The 13,536-nt window shown below is 41.3% G+C and overlaps 1 protein-coding gene across 5 annotated transcripts in view; it reads left to right on the top strand.

Annotated features, from left to right (window-relative positions):
• The window catches only part of ZNF148 (zinc finger protein 148), a 143,843-nt gene continuing 130,732 nt past the window's right edge, over nucleotides 426–13,536 (top strand). For 2 of the 5 annotated variants that reach the window (XM_018045912.1, XM_018045911.1), the window contains exon 1: nucleotides 445–675. The gene's annotated coding sequence lies outside the window, so the exon portion shown is untranslated. Of the gene's footprint in view, nucleotides 676–871; nucleotides 1,553–13,536 lie in introns of those variants that run through there. The other 3 variants (XM_018045895.1, XM_018045902.1, XM_005675046.3) reach the window with 3 other exon arrangements.

Raw genomic sequence — 13,536 nt, 5'->3', positions numbered from 1 at the left:
GGGGTCACAGCGGAGAGGGCTGGGGAAGAGAGGAGAAACGAAAAATACCCGAAATTCTGATAGATAACCTTTCACTTGGGTCCCCACCAGCCCCTTCCTTTGCCCTGGGCCTGAAATGCACCCGACAACTGAGTCCTCCACGTCTCAGGGAGTTAGGCACTGATTTGTACTGAAGCCGGGTCCCCATCTCAAAGACATTTCCTCAGTTCTGATCTTTTTCAAATTGCTTTCTTTCCGGGTCCATCCCGAAGGGACCCTGCGGCTCAGGGCCAGCTTCCCGGACCACGCCGGTCTGGTGACACGCAGGCGCCGGAATCGAAGCCACGCTGGGTCTCCTCCGCCTGGTCCCCGGCCCAAGGAGGGCGGGCGCCGCAAAGCGCTTCCCATGTGCGGGGCTTCCCACAATGCACCGCGCCGGCAGTGGCGGCGACCGCGGCGGCGCTCTAGACGCGGCATGTCTGCGTCTCTACTGCTCTGGGAGGAGGAAGAGAAGGAGGAAGAGGAGGAGGAGGAGGGGGAGGAAGAGGAGAAAGGCGCAGGGGTGGGAGCTGTTGCCTAAGCTGCCACAGCAAAAGTTCTCCCCCCTCCCCCCTTCCCCTCCTCTCAAGGCCCCTAGAAAGGTTGAAGCTGCCGCCGCCTGCAGTCGGTGACCGCGCGACTCGGCGCCCGCCCGCGGTAAAGCGCTCGGCCTGGCAGGCCCGGGCCCGGGGGAGGGCGAGGGAGGGGGAGGGGGCGGCGCGCGGGGGGAGCGCGCGGCGGTAACGGCCTGACCCGGGGGGAGCGAGCCGTGGGGAGGCTGGGGGTGGCCCGGGGACCGGCCAAGGCCGAGGGAGACGCAGGAGCAGGTTGGGGGACGGGAGGAAGCAGGGCGCGGATGGTGGGTTCGGGGGTTGAGAAAGGATAATGACGGGGGTGGTTGAAGCGAGAAGGCAGCCTCCGAGGCCTGAAGCGGGTGTCAGAGGTAGGGAAGGAGGTGGGATGGTGGCACGGGGTGGCCCGAGGGTGCTGGATTTGGGTGTGAAAAGCCTAGGGAGACACCAGGTCTCTTGTCTGCCGTGCCTGGTGCAGTGCTTTATGCACCGCAGGCCTCCGTCACTGTTGCTGCCTGAATGTGTTCTTTGGGAGAAGGGAAGGGCAGGGGTTGGAGAAAAGGGAATCCTTGCAGGAAACGTAGTGGGAGCGTGCACTGGGAGAGAGGCCGGAGGGGGAGATGCCAGGTAGGTGGAGGAATGCAGGGGGCGGCTGTGGAGGAGGCTTGAGGATTCCGGGGGGGTGTTCATTGTGTAGATACATTAGGTATTTCGTTGTGGAAAGAACTCGAGCGTTTCTAAGGAAAGGAAAGAAGGGATATGAGGAGTTTCCTTGAATAGAAAGGGTAGGTTTGAAGCAAGAGGGAGTGTTTAATACCAGAGAATATGAAGAGAATGCATGATAGAATAGACAGATGTAGCAGAATTAGTAAATGTTGGTCCAAAGACTAAAGAGTTATTCCAGATGGGCGAGGATGGCCTAGTTCCGAACCTGTTTGGGCTCTTCTGTAAGATGACATCTGGTAAGTGTGGGTACTGACAGTGGTTGGGGGTCACTGAGAGTGACACCTTAGTCTTTAGCTTGGTCTGAGACGCTTTAGAACTGCACCAGTGAATCTGAGAATCTCTGAAGCAGACCTTAAGAAGACGCCTGGCCTACAGGCATTCGCTAGGCCACAGGGTTTAGATTTTAGCAATTTTGAAATATTATCACTTAGCAGTGCCTGGGTGAACTGAACACTACTGGCAGATGCTGGAATGGAAATTACTTGACTTGGCGGTTTTCTTCTTCACTGCCCAGCTTATCTGGTCCAAGAGAACTGTTGCCATGTTATTCTGCTTGGGTTGCAGTACACAGGATTATAATTAATGGTGGGGAGAGTCCATGCGTGGTGGCCCTTCTTTGGAGGCCCCATTTGTAGCTCAGATTAGTCTGATTGACAGGATTGGTTCCATAACCCTGGTTATTGGTTCCTCTCTGCTGGTTGGAGATCTTTTCCACTCATGGTTCCTGAATGTATACTCTCACTAAGGCATGGTGGTATTGAAGAAAATGCATCAGCCTACAAAGTGTGCAGCTGCGGAAGGGAGGATGAGGATATCTGTTTTGGTCTTAAGAAGTTGCAAGGAGGTCAGAACTGGCTGTTTTGAAGTCTAGGGGAACCTGAAGAGACTGGGTGATTCTAGAGCCAGGTTGGAGGGAGTATTAGCATTTCCCTATCAGGAAACGTACCCAGGCTATTGGGTTTGCTGAGCTCACACCAGACTGGATTTATTTCCAAGAGGGAACCGTGGGCTAAAACCATACCCTTAAGATTTATCTGAAAATTATTCACATTTTATATTATTAAAGACTATATACACATTACATTGTAATATTAATTAAACTGAGGAGAGAGTAGTATGAAAAATCCTTTTATGGATGTAGAGGGTGGAGGGATTAAAGGGGAAGATAGAAATTTAGGGGAGCGATGGGAAAATTCAGTCACTCGTTCTTTTAGGAAATAACTCTAAAGGAGGATACGGTTTAACATTTGAGTAGAGAGGGGCTTTTATTAAAAATTTTTTATGGAAATAATTCAGGATTATTTTTAAAAGATTTGAAAACCTTTCTATGTCAGTACGTTTATAGAGTTATTTGTTCTTTTTAAGGGTTTCAAAATATTACATAGTAGGTTGTACCCATTTTTATTGTCATCATAGTATGAGAAGATCTGTTTCCTTTCCCCTCACTGGCACTATATATTATCAGTTCTTTCAGTTTTTGTAAGTTTAATGGATTTAAATAAAGTATATAAATGTTTTCTCTCCATTAAATTATATAAAATAATACATGTACGTAATTTAAAAAATTGTCCTGAGGGAGCTTATAATGAAAAGTAGTAACCCCTGTCTCATCTGTCCATTACAGCCCCACTTTCCAGAGACTGCTTCTTGGCATTTTTTGTAGTTCTTACCATGCTTTTCTCTAGGTCTCCAGGTAATATGTATGTATTCTTATTTCTTGACTGATCAAAGTGACATTAAAAAGGAGTCAAGAGACTTCTTATTCTTATTATGAGTGGAAAGGATTTGTCATTGCCATTAACCTCTTTTTCCTCCTCCTTTTCAAACTTTGATAGTTATTATTTTAGCTTTTTAATTTGATGTCCTATGTATTTAATATTCTCAAAGAAAAAAAAACATTTAAAATTAGGCTGGAAAAACTGGGTGTGATGAGTAAGGGAAGTTAGATTGGTGGACCTTTAGGAAAGACTAGGTTGTAGGAAATAGCATCTTTGCAGCCTAAGTGTTGCTGCTTAGAGATGAGGGGGAGTTGGTTGGCAGTGATAGTTGTTCATCTTGAAAGTAGTTATCAGGTCAACAGTGCAGAATTCTTTGACAGGCTTCTGGAGAGTTTTAGTGTGGGGAATCTGGGATTGGATTAGATGATCTTTGATTATTCTTTCCAGGCTTTAGTGGTGGTCTTATGTTTTTTAGGAAAGAATGTATCAGTGTGATTATGTGTTTCTTCTTTGTGGACTGGGGGATGGGTAAGAGGGAGAGGAGGATGAGGGACAGGTTATGGTGGAGATGGTGATAATTTTGTGGGATACTGAAGAAAAGGTAAAGAATTTTCAAGACATTTGGATATAGTTGGCTCTGAAGGAGATTTAAAGTACATTGGTGAGACAGATTTGTGACAGTCATTAAGGAAATTAGCATATTTAAGTCACTAAATGTTGGGAATATGATGGGAAAGAGCATGCTGCTCATATATTGTAGATTCTTGAAATGTTGGTTTTTGAAATTTGGTATGAGGTTCAACATTCCCGAGTCAAGGTGACAGATATTGGGAGTATAGGAAGGTCTTGCTCCCCTTAAGAGTCTTGTTTAAAGTAACCCTAGCTCTTGAGACTCCTTCTTACATGTTGAATAAAAACAGCATTCACATGTTGATTCTATAGTGCTAAATCTTATATTTGTTTATGGTAATTTTTTTCTGTTTGTTTTACAAATAGTAGCTAGATTGTAACCTGCTCTAGAGTTGACACTTTCTTTAATTTCTGGGAAAATTCACAACAGCTTGATTCTTAAGTGCTTAATAAGTACTTGTTGAATGACTGATAGAAAGTAGGATTCACCTTACTGTTAGTAGTGGGACTGTGAAATTGCTGAGCACTATATGAGTATTACAGACAAAATTGTGTATGTGTGTGTGTGAGAGAGAGTGTGTATTGGAGGTAGTGAAGAACAAAGGGCTGTCTGACTGGGGAAGGCCTTTAGATTTAAGGGAAGACAACAGAATGGATGAGACTGGAACTGTAATAGTCCTGCAGAAACATCTAATGGGTGGGACCAAAGGTTCTCTTCTAATTTGAGGCTAGTTTAATCTGAGTAAATCTGGTTTGAAACTGGAGGCTGGTTTAATTTTGATTTTCTTACCTCAGGCCTAAATGACTGCTTAGAGATCTTTAGCTGTTTTAAGAATCTGTCTAATTCATTTTGGGGATTTAATAAAAAAGTGTTAGATGAAGTTTCTACCCTCAAGGAATTTATGGTATTTTTATTCTTTTAGAGGGAGAAATACAGTTGTGAAGTAATCCCATAACCGTGTAAGATTTCAGAAGGTTGACTTTTTCTTTTATTCCCCACAATTCCCTATTCTTTTCTAAAATCCACGATTTTTCCTCCCAGAATCTCCACCTCTCTTACAATTCCACATGCATCCCCGAATTCCGTATCTTTCTTGTCACTCTCACAATTACTCCTTCTTTCACAAATTACCCTTTCTTTCTCCAAATTTCCTGCTCTGTTGCACAATGCTTATGCTTGTATGCTCAGTTGTATAGCTGTGTCCGATTCTTTGAGACCCCATGGACTGTAGCCTGCCAGGCTTTTCTGTCCATGGGGTTTCCCAGCAGGAATACTGGAGTGGGTTGCCATTTCCTACTCCAGGGGATCTTCCCGACCCAGGGATCAAACCTGCATCTCCAGTGGCTCCTGCATTGGCAGGCAAATTCTTTATCACTGAGCCACGTGGGAAGCCAACGTTGCTGTCCCTCACACAATTGTTTTTCTCCCACATTCCTCCCATCTCTCTCCAGCAATCCTCCATTCTCTCCCCACAACTCTCAGGTCTTTCAGAAAACTGATTTTTTAAAACAAGTATCAAAAGTATACTTACGAATGAGAATTTCTGTATTTTGGTAGTCACTTTGAGTGATAGTGTTCAAAAGGTTTTTGGAACACCTTTTCTGATTTGATGTCTAGCACATTCTATTCAGTTTACTGATTTATTGAGTACTTGTAGTGTGCTGTTGCGGAGAAGGCAGTGGCACCCCACTCCAGCACTCTTGCCTGGAAAATCCCATGGACGGAGGAGCCGGGTGGGCCGTAGTCCATGGAGTCACTAAGAGTCGGACACGACTGAGCAACTTCACTTTCACTTTTCACTTTCATGCATTGGAGAAGGAAATGGCAACCCACTCCAGTGTTCTTGCCTGGAGAATCCCAGGGACGGTGGAGCCTGGTGGGCTGCCGTCTATGGGTTTGCACAGAGTCGGACACGACTGAAGCAACTTAGCAGCAGCAGCAGCAGTGTGCTGTTGAGGGGAGGGAGTCTATAAAGATGAGTAAAATATGGTCCCTATCCTGTAAGAGTTCATAATTGCTCTAGGATAGCACAGTTACAAATAATACCGGCATAATGTTATTCTGAATGGTCTTATTGGGACAAATCTTTTTAGTTTGAAAGATTTGATTTTTAGAAATAATGGGGATCTGTTAGTATCAAATAGAGTGAATAAAAAATAATTTTGGTTTAGGTTTAGTTAGCACAGAAATGGGGATGATTTTCTTGGTTGACTTATTAATTAACTTTGGAATATACTCCCAAAGAGGAATTTGGAAATATTTTGAACAGTGGCAGTAGGTACTAGATCAGTGTTGGTTAAGTGCATCAGATGGTTGGATAGATGGAGTGAATAAATAAGTAAGTGGTAGCCTCCCAAGGTAACTATTTTAAAGAAGACCACACTGACTTTAATATGTAAATAAATTCTGGCTCTGTTTGTTAACAGTTCATTACAAGATGGTTTATGATTAAGTTCCCAAATGAGTTTTATAGACAATAATTGCTTAGGAGTTCAGAGAATGGAGAAATGAATATTGGCTTAGGTTTGGGGAAAGGATTTACATGTCCCAAACTTTAGCTGGATATTTGAAAAGATTCCTGAGATCTCAGGAGAGGAACTAAACTGCTCCAAATTTCTCTTGCAGCCCTAGAATGAACCTAGAGTCTGAATCTATTTTTGTCTGAATGCTTTCTGCCTATTTCATTTTAGCTACTCTTAATGATTTGTTCCTTTTCAGATTCACCTTTGCTGAGTAGATTTTGAGCTCCCTTTGGAACAGCTTGTGGGGGGATGGTGTCAGTTCTCAGCTATATCTAGTAAAACTTTTAGTTTTTCCTTTTTTTTTGAGCCTGTATACCCCACAAATGACTTGGTCTCTGTGAGTGAAGAGAATGAGTCAACTTGGCTCTGTTATCCTGGCATTTTCCTGAATGCTTTTCTCAGAGCTGCTTTCTGAATTACAGAATAGAATAGACAAGAAAATTGAGGGCATATATCCAGTAGACACATGTTTGTTGAATAAATGAATGAATGAAAGTGTCTGAGATAATTTATCTGAACTGTCTATACGTTTTGTTTGTTTCCATTTATTCATAACCTGCCTTTTTCTAAAGGATTTAATGAGGCTGATGGAAATATGTTCACCATAAATGAATTGAAATAATTGAAGTCTAGTTGAGGAGAAAAGAAAAGAATGTTAAGACTTATCATCATGGATGTTAGAGAACTAGGAATAAAGGGGAATATGAGCAGATGGAGAAGAAATGGTGTCATTTGATGGAAAATATGATTCTGAAGGAAAAAAAGTTACTGATATGTGACAGGTTATGGGTAAAGGGAAGCAAGAGAAGATTGAAAGTAGAGGATTATTTGACATGGCTGATTTTGAGAGGAAGATGGTAAGACTTTGAAGGATGAGAGTTTCAAAAGTTTGAAATGTAGTGGAAATTGTGATGTTGATTTATAACAAGTTTCAGAAAGTAAAGGGGTGAGTTTTCTTTAGTCAACAGATAATGCACATTTGTTATGTGCAAAAGCATTGTTAGATGCAATCAGGGATAAATCCTTTGGGATTTAATTCTAATAGAGGGGCTAGACTTGAGCACAGATGACTACACAGTATGATCACAAATGTATTAGGAGAAAAGTACCAAATGTTACTAAAGTTAAAAAGTGGAAAAAACATTTGATTAAGGGAAAGCCTGGGACTGCATTTAGTAGCATGGAAGTGACATTTTAGCTAGTCTTTGAAGGGATAGACAGGATTCTGACTGGCAGAAATTACTAGAAAGAACATTCCAACCTGAGGAATTAACAGAAACAAAAACATGGCAGTGAGAAGTCAAGGAGATGTGGAGAAGAGTGCGTTGGTTTTTTTCTTTCCTTTTTTTTTTTTTTTTTTTTTTACTGTGGTCCACAGTAAGACTTCCCTGGTGGCTCAGACGGTAAAGCGTCTGCCTACAATGCAGGAGACCCGGGTTTGATCCCTGAGTTGGGAAGATCCTCTGGAGAAGGAAATGGCAACCCACTCCAGTACTCTTGCCTGGAAAATCCCATGGACAGAGGAGTGTAGTAGGCTATAGTTCATGGGGTCGCAAACAGTCAGATACGACTGAGCGACTTCACATCACAGTAAGGAAAATGTTTCACATCTTCACCTAATATATGCATGTATGAATGTGTGTTTGTTTAGAACACAAAGTGTCAGTAACAGTAACTGTTCTTACCACGGTGGATGCACTGTGTTTTCTGTTCTCTTTGACTAAAAAGAGAAAAAACGATGGCTGTCACTTACTAAACTGATTTCATGATGAATTAATTGATGATAACCTGTAATTTGTAATGGAGAGTTCATGAGTATGGCATAAGGTAGGAAGGCTCAGTTGGGGTTGAGCTGAAAATGGATGGTCTTGAAAGCTACGCTAAGTAGTTTGTATTGGATATGACATAGTGTTGTGCTTGGTGAGCAGACAAGCTAGGTTTTATCTTGGCCTTTCTGTGTACCTCCACAACGGGTGTGGAGAGAATTACTTCCTTTCCGAGACCCAGTTTTCTCATCAGGAAATTGATAATCATTACACCTTCTGGCAAGAGTTACTGTGAGGGTTTGTGGATTAAAGTATGTTAATCTAGGATTTAAAGCATGCTAACATATATCATTAATGTACAGCTGTTGAGCTTTTTGAGTAGAGAATTGAATCAAGGACTATGTATTAGATACCTTAGTCTGACGATAGCTATACCGTACAAGATAGACTGGGGAGAGTGTGGTGGCCGAGTATGACTGGAGGTGAGGAAAGCCCAGTTTGGAGCCTACAGGAGAAGCTGAGAAGGGCTTGAATTAGTTTGATAACAGGAAGATTATAAATGAGGGTGTGAGATTTGATTGGATGGAGAGAAGAGGGGAAGATGACTGGGAAATTAGAGTTGGGGAAAGATGTAAAAGGCAGCAGCTGCAATTGGATCACATCTTTGGATAGTTTGGTGGGGTTCATTAGAATAGATACAGTTTCTTGCATGAGTAGGTTCTCAGTTGTTTGTTGAACGATTAAATAGGTAAGCTGAGGAATAAACTGTGAGGGAAGACAGTGATAGATGGGTCTGAGAAGGAGGGGTTAGATTGGAGGGTGCTTTTGATGATCTGCCAGGATTTATTCAGTCAGGAAATATTTTTATATACTTACTGTGTGCAAGGTTCTGTGGTAGGCTGTGTGAAGGATACACATTTATATATGACGTAAACATATTCATATTCTTCAAGAGTTTGTCCTGGAACAAAAATGTGTACACATCTGTCTGTGACAAAAGTACTACGGCAGATTCACCTTTGTGAAGAATTGGTACATAGCTTAGAGCTTGAAGGATAAGTGAGATTATAGTAGGCATGATGGTGAGGGTTGGCACTCCAGAGAGAAGTGATATGACTGATAGAAAAATTCTGGATATATCAAGTAATTGGTGGTCTGCATGAACTGGAGTTGAGGGTTCATGTTGATGAATGGAGGAAAATAAATAGATACCTAAGTATACCAGGCTGAAGTGGTTCTTAAAAATTTGTTGAGAAATGACTTATATAGAATGCTCAAATCTTGAGTACAGTTAAATTTTTTCTCTTAGGTTTACATTTATATAGTCATCACCCAGTTCAATATAAACATTCTCAACATCCCAGAAGGCTTCCTCATGTGTCTCCTCTAAGTTTATGCCGTCTTCAACCAAAAGTAATTACTAGACTAACCTCTGTCGCACAGAGTAGTTTCGTATGTTTTCCTATTAGGGGAATCATACTTCTGTGTCTGGTTTCCTGTGCTCCTGTGCTCACCGTATGACTGTGAGATTCATTCTTTTTCACTGCTCTGTGGGGTTCATTATGTGAATATACCAGAGTGTTTATCCATTCCATGATTATTGGAAAATTGAGTAGTTTCTATTTTTTGGAAATAGAGTTTTAACTTGACTCGGTATGTAATGGAGAACCATTGATTTTTGAGTGGGTTTAAGAGTGTTTATCTGGTGACCTGTTTTGTTCGTTTCTCTGTTTGTTTCTTTTTTTTTTTTTTGCAATGAAGAGAACCTAGTAACTAGAAGACGAAGGCTATGAGAGAAGTGTGAAGTACTGAGAATCAAAGTTGGGATGGCGGTAATGGGAATAAAAGGAAAGGGAGCCATGTAAGAAATAATTGAAAGAAAGAATTGAAGGATTTGATGGCAAAAGGGCTTTTGGGAAACAGTGGAGAAAAAGAAAAGGGGAACTCCAGGGTTTTTTATTTGGGTGACTGTAAGAATGGTGGTGTCATTAAAAGAAATTATTATATCCCTTAGCAGAACCATGTTGATGGGGAAGAATGGGTACTTTGGTTTTAAGACACATTGACCAGTGTGTGAGGCACCAGTGGAAGTATCCAAGGGGTATTGTCTACAAGAGTTAAAAATACTGCTCCAGCTGAGGGAAGAGTTCCAATGGAGATTTGGGAATATATACGTACAGTTGATAATTGAAGCTACTGACTCTGGGTTTGATAGGGTGCTGGTGGCTATAAAATTATCTGGACTAATGATTGAAATGTAATTTGAAACAATCATTGAAGAATTTAGTTTAAAAGCAATAACTATGTACTCTGATTCCTTAGGGATAGGCTAGATTGTAGCAGAAGTTTTTTGGGGAGCTGGGGGAAGGTATCCATAAGAGGAGAGAAAATGTAGAAATAACAGTAAGGGATGAAACCCTGAGAGGCAGAGAACTGGAGAGAGCGCCTGGACAGAACTTGGGGAAAGATCCATTCTTTGGGCTAAAAGGAGGCCTGGTAGTCACTGGAGAGGGAAGAAGCAACCAGAGAGACCGGAGTAGAGAGACTGTTGTGTGCGCATGCCCGTACGTGTGTTCAGTCGCTTAGTTGTGTCCGGCTCTTTACTTTCCCCCTGGACTGTTGTCTGCCAGGCTCCTCTGTCCATGGGATTCTCCAGGCGAGAAGGCTGGAGTGGGTAGCCATTCCCTTCTCCAGGGGATTTTCCAGACCCAGGGATCAAACCCACGCCTCTTCATGTCTCCTGCATTGGCAAGCTGATTCTTTACCACTAGCGCTACCTAGGAAGCCCCAGAATCTTGTGATACAGTGATTTAAATCAAAGGAGGTAGTTCAAGTGTTATTGCCGAAAAGAATAAGAACTTGGGTGGTGAGCCATAGGATTTGGTACATGGAATTTTTTTGGTCTTCAAGAGAGTAGTGGGGAGACCAGGGTCCATAGGGTTAAAGGACTGAGTGAGTTGGGAGAGTATGGAAGCATCAGCTATAGGAATTGTCTTAAGTTTATTTTAAGAAGGAGGAACAACTCTTCTTCTGAAACTGAAGGCAAGAAGTAACAGATGGATGAAAAGATACAGCATTTTAGAAGCTATAAAGAGGATTTGATTACAGGTGGGGAAATTGTGATGAGAGAATTTTATGGAAGAGATTATTTGATGAGATTAAGGATTTAAATATGAAAATGATTTGGATTAGTCAATGAGATGGAGAGTTGTATTTAGAATAAGTCAGTTGTAGAAGATTTTGTAGCTTTCTGGTGATGCTTAACACCCAGTGTGTGGGTGTGGAAAAAACAGATGGTGAAGATTGTCTTTCCTTGGGGAAATGCATGGTGAATGTAATGGGAAGTCATGATATTCTGGAGAGGGCAATATTAAAATGGTTGATGGACAGATTTAAATTGTGTAGGGAGATAAGTGAACCCAGAAGGTGAAGAGCAGGTGTAGACCTAGAAAATAAAGTAGTTGTGGTTAAAAAAAAAAAAAAGGTCTCTAATGTTATAGTCCTAGTGGCACTGCACTTGCAATTGATGACCTGTTTTCAGCATATATGTGTCAGTGGCTGAAGTGCAGATGCAGGTCTTAGGAGCTGAGGAAGGTTTGTGTAATGTGCAGAAATGTCTTCAGCACCTTGGTCACTGAGAACAGTGGCTGAAAGTGGGACGAAGTAGGACTGAAGTCTTTGTGGGGAGCAAGGTGGCAGGGATTCTGGATCTTGGTAGATGCTGCAGATAGAATGGTTTAAGTGAGTAATGTGAACTGCAAAGAGATTTTTTAGTGATAAAACAATGGGAGTGGCCTTGGGGAACAAAAAGCAATTGGTGCTTTTATTAAGCTGAAGGGGTGGAAGAATGGATAGCTAAGTTCTGTGAAGCAGGTTGTCCAAGAAAAGCCAAACTTGAGATAAGATGAGGGGCTATCCAGATAAGAGATGGTAGTGATCTGAATTGTTGTAGCATGGGGATGGAGATAAAAAGATGGATTTGTTTCATTCACTCATTCTTTAAAGTTTTTTATAAATAAATTATACTTGCAAAATCATAACCATTCATGTGTAGTATACTGACATAAATTCAACTGAGAGATATTTGTGGATTAGAAAGGAGACAAAGGGGAAAAAAAAGCTGAGGTGGAGGTTACTAATATGAAAGTCAAAAGACATGGAGTAATTTGTTGACAGTAGAACATGGACAAGCTGATAGAAGCTAGTAAATGGACAGAAATGAATGCAGAGATTGGAGTTGACCCTGTATCAATCTAGAGGGGAGGGATGGGGAGGGACATTGGGGGGAGGTTCACAAGGGAGGGAATATATGTATACATACCTATGGCTGATTCATGTTGAGGTTTGACGGAATACAACAGAATCCTTTAAAGCAATTATCCTTAAAAAGAAAAATAATAATAATTTAAAAAAGAGATTGGAGTTGACCTGAATAGGAATAAGTAAGATGAAGAGGACAGTGAGTAGCTTGTAATAGAGAAAATATGGAGAAAGCAAAATGCCACCTAAGAAACAAAGCCAGAACCCTAGTCCTCTGTGCATGTAAGGACAGTCCTTGCTATCCATGATGTTCTTATAAAGATGATAGATACTATGTCATGTATAATTGTTTTTTAAAAAATAATGAATGATAGAGACATTGAGATTTTTGATCTCTAGTTGAGTGCCTCAAAAACCACAATTCTGCAAAAATTGTGTGGTGATAATTTGTATATGTAAAGAGGTTCAGGTATAAAATGGAAAACATGGGGTGGATGGTAAAAGGAAGTGTCTTAAGGGATCTAAAGTGGCTTCTGTAGTTTCTTTTTGTCTGTGACTTTTATCTGATATATTTCTTAGTGTGTTTAGGAAGTTGGTCTGCTCTGTCTTCTCATTTCATTTATTATCTGAAAAAATACCTAACTTTTTAGAGTAGAGCCGGTTAACAAAGTTGTGATAGTTTCAGGTGCGCAGCAACGCAACTCAGCCAGACAAGAGAGAGCATATAAATATATGGTTCTAAATATGGCCTATTTTTATTTCTGATTATCATTTGTTGAACATTTCTAGAGGAGTGGTGTTGCCAATTCCAAAACCAAAATATAGCTAAAACTGAACCATTGCTTCCTTTTTTGTTTTGTTGTAAGTCTTCGGCATTATCACCTCAGGGCATGAAACCTTTATCATCTTCTGTGCTACAGCCCGTGGGGTTGCAAAGAGTTGGACACAACTGAGTGACTGAACAAGACCTAGACCAGGCCTTCAATGTTTTGGCTTGCATCTTTGCTCTTAAACTTTTGCTTGTCCTTTTATACAGTAGAATTGATTTTTGTCAGACTTTGTCTGCTGTTAACATTTCCCTTGTACTATCGAAGACTTGACTCTCAAGTGCTTACCTAACTGTGCTTTTAGAGATTCTCCATTAGTACCTTGCTCTGGTCCCAGTAATTGGCATTTTAAACCATTAAGGGGAAATGCTGTATGCTTCAAATCCTTACTATTTGCATTATATTCTTCACATGGTTAGTGAACTCTTCCATCTTTCAGTCTCTGAGCAAAGAATACTTCTTGACTCTCCCTGTTCAGATCAGGGTTTTTGATGTT

Source organism: Capra hircus, chromosome 1 (genome assembly GCF_001704415.2).
Source record: "Capra hircus breed San Clemente chromosome 1, ASM170441v1, whole genome shotgun sequence".
In the NCBI taxonomy this organism is placed as follows: Eukaryota; Metazoa; Chordata; class Mammalia; order Artiodactyla; family Bovidae; genus Capra; species Capra hircus.
The sequence above is the reverse complement of the archived record's forward strand: the minus strand, read 5'-3'. Positions and strand labels throughout refer to the sequence as shown.